The sequence below is a fragment of the Pinus tabuliformis genome, chromosome 9 (assembly GCF_031772625.1).
Source record: "Pinus tabuliformis cultivar Carrire ecotype Pingquan chromosome 9, CPIR1, whole genome shotgun sequence".
NCBI lineage: Eukaryota > Viridiplantae > Streptophyta > Pinopsida > Pinales > Pinaceae > Pinus > Pinus tabuliformis.
Window position 1 is genome coordinate 383987500 of NC_142307.1, and position 6989 is coordinate 383994488.

Below are 6989 nucleotides of genomic sequence, written 5' to 3' on the forward strand. Positions count from 1 at the left end.
GACCAAAAATTCATAATGACCCTCATGAGTTCTAAATGCCATTTTCTGAATGTCTTCAACCTTTATTCTGATTTGATGATATCCCGAACGAAGATCCAACTTGGTGAAGTAAATTGATCCATGCAATTCATCGAGTGATTCATCAATAATAGGAATGGGGAACTTATCTTTAATAGTGAGCTTGTTGAGCTCCCTATAATCCGGACACATGCGCCATGATCCATCCTTCTTGTGCACCAATACTACTAGAGCTGAGAAAGAACTTTGACTCGGTTGAATATACCAGCGTCTAGCATTTCTGCAACCATACGTTCAATTTCACTTTTTTGGACATAGGGATATCTGTACGGCTTGATGTTTGGAGAAACACTTCCTGGAATCAGATGAATAGCATGATCATGATCACACATAGGTGGGAGACCCTTGGGAGTCTCAAATACCTTAGAATGATTGTCCAAGACTTTTTGGAGATCTGGAGAAATAGATGATTCCAATGTGGAAAGATCTAGTGAGCATAATTGTGAAATTACACCTCTTTGCTCCTTTTTTAGAAGCTTTGTCATACCATGAGAGCTGATTATCTTTCTTGGTTTCCCTGCAATACCCCTTAATTCAACTTCCTTTCCTTCCGTAGAAAATTTGATGAAAATTTCTTGAAAATTAAAAGCTATCGTACCCAAGGATTGTAGCCATTGGACTCCTAGTACAACATCCGCACCTCCCATTGGAATGGAAAGCATTGGGCTAGTAGATACATATTATCCCATGGATAGCTTGATATTATGGCACTTTCCAGAGCAATTTAATGTTCCTCCATTTGCAATCATCACTTGACACTCTGGTGTTGGATATAGGAAGCAATTCATTTCTTTTGATACCCTACAATGAATAAAATTGTGGGTGCTTCCTGAATCAATCAACACTATTACGTTTTTCTTCTTGATTTGTCCTTCTATCTTGATGGTTTGAGGAGTGGTAATTCCCGCTAATGAATTACAAGATATGGTTGGATTTATTTTTTCTTCATCTAGGCTTTGTTCCTGAAGTATATCTTCTTCTTTTGACCTTTCTTTCTCCTTTTCTTCTTCCTCTTCACAATCTATGTAGAATAATTTCTTCTCAGCACACTTATGACCTTTAGTGTTGCTATCACAACTGTAACAAAGCCCTTTTGCTCTTTTTTCTTCCAATTTTTGTGGTGTCAACCTTATAGGTTGTGGAAGACTAGGGGCAACAACACTTCTGTCTTTATAGTTGTGAGTGGTATGCTTCCTGGTTGCCATAATTTTGCTTTCCATTTTTCTTGCTAACCTGAATGCCTTCTCTAATGAATCAGGTTCCCAAAGGCGAACATCATGTTGGATATTATCCTTTAAAGACCCTATGAACACATCAATCCTATGCTCCTCTCGAGTATCTTTTACCCTTATGTTCAGTTTTTGGAACTCCTCAATGTGCTCCATTACAGAACCCTTTTGTTTGAGACTTATCAATTGGCTAAAAAAAGTGTTTCTTTTTGTATCTTCATAATGTGCTATCAATTCTTCCGTAAAAATTGCCCAAGTGATAAACTGTTTACGAGAGCAAAGCCATTGATACCATACAAACTGATTTGGTTCCAAATATACAGTTGCCATACGTACCTTTTGTGCATTTTGCACATTATTGAGATCGAAGAATTGCTTCATCTGTAATATCCATGTGGCGGGATCCTTGCCATCAAACTTCCTCATATCGATTTTTGGAATATGGTCATTCTTCGATCCAACATTAGCGTCTATGGAATCATGATTAACATTTCATTTGTTCTCATCATGAGTTTCCTTTACTACCTTTTCACCATTAGTGACCCTTTCTTGATGCAACTTCTTCAATTCTTCCATGTCTGTCTTCATATCTATCTTCAAATCTCCCATGTCTCTCTTCAAATATGTCTTCGAATCATCCATATTAGCTTCCATTCCCTTTATCTTAGACTCCACGCCATTTATCTTAGATTCCACGCCATTTATCTTAGATTCCACGCCACTTATCTTGGCTTCTGTTAGCTTTTGTGAGCGTGACATTTGTTGCACTTGTTCTTGTAATTTTGATATATCATGTAGCATTTCTTCCTCTTCTTCGTGGGTCATGCTAGAGCTTTCAGGTTCCTTACTAGGTGTTTGCATTTTCTTTCCTCGGGGCATCAGTTACCGATAATAATGATTTACTATGCCCTTTGAATTTCGTTGAACCAAGCTTACACAAAAATTAAAAGAAAAACTACACACCTTTTTTCACTTTATAAAATCCTGATCTTGAATCTGATGTATCTCTGTAATTTCGGATCATCCAATTCTGAAATTTCTACCTGTAGTAGCCTTCTGCGTCCTCTTTCCAATGCCACAAGTCTGAGCCAAATTGGATTCTCCAAGGAAGAGTTATGTGAAATCTCCCACAGTGACCTGTTTTTAGACTGGTTCAGTAGAGTGAAATTGTACGACGTGCCATGAGTCACTGTTTCAACCTTTGAATCTGAAATACACAAACAAGAAACTACAGTCCGTCCTATTTTTGTACCTTCTTATGAAATTTCAATCTGATCCCCAGAGAGAAAGTTATGATGATTTTCCCCAGGTCACCTGTTTTGAATGTAATTCAGGAGTCTGCAAAAATACCAAATTCCTCAGATCATATCTCCGCAAATATCGTGCAAATAGCTCTGAAATTCAGACCCAAGGTTCAGCGCGATTTCTTCTCAAATGGGTTTTTTTTTCGACTTCTGAAACTGTTGGGTGTGGAGCCTGATTATCTTCTATAGTACCGGCATTTTGGACCCCAGTTCAAAATGGGGCGGCAACGCCGCCCGTAAAATGATCGCTGCCGTGGGGGGTCCAGGGGGGGCGGCGCCCCCGAAGCTAAAAACAACTGTAAAATTGCCTTGTAAAAGTATAGTAATTTCTAGTCAATCTGGGCCGTTCATTAGGCGGATGATCTGACAGTAAAACTTATGTTTAGTTTAGGGTTTTTTGCCCTAGAAGGCAACCCCTCTCTTTATATGAGGGCATTGTATTTGAGGCTGTGATAGATGTGTATTCGGTGAGCAAGAAACATAGAGGTGAGACTGTGAGAGAAAACAGAGGATATTACAGCGGTTTTGCTGTAGGTTGTATCTCTACATTTTGCTGGATAATAGAAAGGAAGGACTGGCTGTTCGGGGTGGACGTAGCCCAAACTGGGTGAACCACGTATATCTATGTCTCTCTTGTTTTGTGCATTTTCTGTGTTTATATTTCTGCAATATTTTATGTGTTCCATTGCTCCATAATATATAATTTTCTAACAGAAACGTCACAGAAAAAACGTTATAGCAAAAATGCCACGATGACCTATTTGGAGCAGCGAAACCCTAGAATCCAAAGCTCTGATACCAAATGTTATGAAACCAGCTCAAGAAAAGATAGAAAAAATAGACCCACGCCTTAGAATTCAGCCTCTTCAAGGGGGCAACCTCCTTTACATTACATAAATGAAAAATTCTTGGATGATACAAATGAAAAAACATCCTTTCTATATATAGGAGTCTAGGGAGTCACAATATAATCCAGCCGACCTAACAATAATAATATAAAGCCACAAAAATAACAATAGATGGATTCTATGGGGCGCAGAAATAACAATATGGGGGTAATAGGGGCACAACAATATAAATAAAGGGTATAACTACAATAGTAATGGGTAATCACTAGTATTATAGGGACCCAACATAGTCCAAACACGTACATGAACTTCAACATCCTGTACCCAATCACTTTCTACCCCTTCATCACCCTGTTCTACTGTTAGCTCCACAATGGAACATAATCGGCCTCAACCGAGGCCGTGGACCAACCCAAGAGTTGTTAGAATGTGTGCACCTTTGAGCCAATTACCAGCACATCCTAAGAAATGGTTACAAAATTTCAATCTTGACATTGGCTTATTAGGAGAAGGACATATTAATAATTTTCATGTTATCAATCAACTTGAATGGAGTAATCAAAGAAGATGTTGTTGTTAGACTATTTCGATACACTCTACAAGGAGCAACAGGATCATGGTACTTTTCATTTCCACCAGGGTCTATTAATAGCTAGGATGCCTTTTAGGAGCAATTTATAACTAAGTTTGGAGACGATAGGTCTACTGCTACTTTGATTAATGATCTCTCCAATTTGGAATCCGAATCAAAGGAGCCCATCAAAGACTTCAACTCACACTTTAATAAGCTATTTAACAAAATTCTCGTGACATCCAAGCCTAGTGAAGAAGTTCAAAAATGAGTTATATCTTTGCCTTGCCTTCCGACATAGCCATCTTTATTGATAGGGTTGCGAAACCAACATTAGCAGAAAATATGAAGGAAGAAATCATTGTTGAAAAATGTATCCTTGCTTTGGAGAAGAAAAACACTCTTGAGGAAAGAAAACCCATAAAAGTTACCTATAGAGATGATTCAAAAAAGAAATCAATCAAGGATCCATATGACATGGAAGGTTTACAAAAAGTTCTTAAAACTATGTCTAATGAAATGGTAGAAATTAATATCAGGTGGTTGAAACTTCTACGAAAAATCCATTTAGGAACATTAGAAGGAATCAGTCAACTGATCCTAAACCGCCTAATGCTATATCTAATGCCAAATCTAATCTGGATGATGATGGAGATGAAGATACATTTTTATTAGCTATAGAAATGGAAGAAGATGAAACAGTTGAATGTCATGGAATGTGGGACTTTATCTTACCCAATTATGATAATGAAAGTGAACAGGAATCTCTCCTAGTAAATACGAGAGGTAAGAGTATGGTTGAGCATAATCAAGCAAATTCTAAGAAGAAAAGCCCAAGTCCTATTACTAAAGACAAAACTCCTATTAAGAGAGCTCCAGTTTCACCTCCCCACAATCAACCATCATCCTCCAATCCTCCCTCATTATCTAAAATGGTAGCAGTTTCAGACCCTATGGGTTATAACATTTTTGAAAAAATGAAGAAGACTTGAGAAAATATTTCTTTTCATGAACTTAGCAAGCTCAAACATCAACAAAAGTTGTTGCTTAAAGAATTAAATTTTGTACCTTCTTCTCCTCTTCCAACTAGTGTATTATCCAAGGCTTCTAAAGGATCAGGTAAACCGCCATCTGAAAAGGTAGATGTTGTTGATGTTGTTTTAATTGTGGATAGGACAAATTCTCATACTCCTCCTTTTCTCTTGAGTTATAAGTTCTACAATAAAAATTTGCATAACTACCTGATAGATTCAGGGGATTCATCAAATATAATGCCAACCTCAGTTTGCTCCAAATTAAGGATTGAGGGCCAGAAATCTACAATCCATAGAGTTCAATTAGATCAAACTAAGGTACAAGTTTTAGGAGAGATAAATTTTGTTACTATTAGACTAGTCGCTAATCCTAGGGTTGTCCAAAGAATTGATATATTAATTGTTGACATCCATGAGTTTTATGGTTTGATCCTAAGCAGAGATTGGTCAGAAAAACTTTGACTAATTGGTTTCACATGTGGCTTCCCTATAATGGGAAATCAAATCAAATCAGAATAGATCACAAAAAACATTTGACTCATACAGTAACTTAGTTTGAACAATAAAATCAACCTATGGCTTTCAATAATAACATTCTCGGAAATTATTTGGCTGAGTCATTTTTCGGAAATTTTAATACTCAACAATCTCCTTTTCCTGTTCATAGTGTCATATTGCAAATAACAAATTTTTCCCATATTGATACCTCAAGGGGTGTTAATGTTTCTGATGAAGTTGTAAATAAGACAGTAAATAAGCCTTTGTTTTGGTCTTTGTATTTTGATGGATCAAAATCTAATGATGGTGTAGGAGGAGAATGCATTTTATTTCGTCGAGAAGGAGAAAAAATGATGTTATCATGTAGGCTAGAATTTGAGTGTACTAATAACATTGTGGAATATGAGACATTGATTCAAGGGCTTCATAAAGTAGTAGTCATGAATATCTAATATCTGAAAGTATTTCCTGATTCTGAAATTGTTATTAAACAAATAATAAATACTATCCATTGTCTCTCGGGTCATCTCAAACATTATCAGTCACTTGTTCAAGATCTCATAACTCATTTTTTGGCATTTGACAGCAACCGACCTTTTGGTTAATGTTGCTTCTAAGTTCCTTCCATCCGAGGATTATAGTCTAGATAGATTTTCAATTGAATTAATATTTTGACCATATGTTCCAGATAATGTCGCCAATTGGCGTGTATTTAATCACGACAAGGATATATTAAATTTCTAGACTTCTGAAGGATCTTATTATGAGCAGATTATCGATGAAAGGGATCATGATCTTCAATTAAAACAAAGACTCAATGAAAATCCTATTCCTAAATTTGTGGTCAAGCTAGAAGATATTTATGATATTAAGGATAGATTCAAAATGGTCACTAATGCAAAAATTCAAAGTTCTACTTTAGGGTTTGAATTAGTAAATCTTAGAACTGAGGCCAAAACCCAGAATGTTAATTTGGGACTTGGACATTCATCAAATGAAATATTTGCTTTCCTTAGATTATTAAAGAAATACAAAAATGTTTTCGCTTGGAATTACGAAGATCTGAAAACTTATGATACCTCTATTATCCAACACACAATTCCAATGATTTCTGATGAGAAACCTATACAACAGAAGCTAAGAAAAATTCACCCAAATCTTGAAAGTCAAATCAAAGTAGAGTTGAATAAACTCCTTAAAGCTAAAATAATTTTTCCTGTCAGACATTCTAAATGGTTTCAAATTTGGTATGTGTGAGGAAAAAGAATAGTGATATTAGAATTTGCATAGATTTTAGAAATCTCAACAAAGCATGTCAGAAAGATAATTTCCCATTACCAACAATGGAACAAGTACTTCAATCAATAGCTGGCTCAAAGTTAATGTCTTTTCTTGATGGTTTTTCAGGATATAATCAGATACTAGTA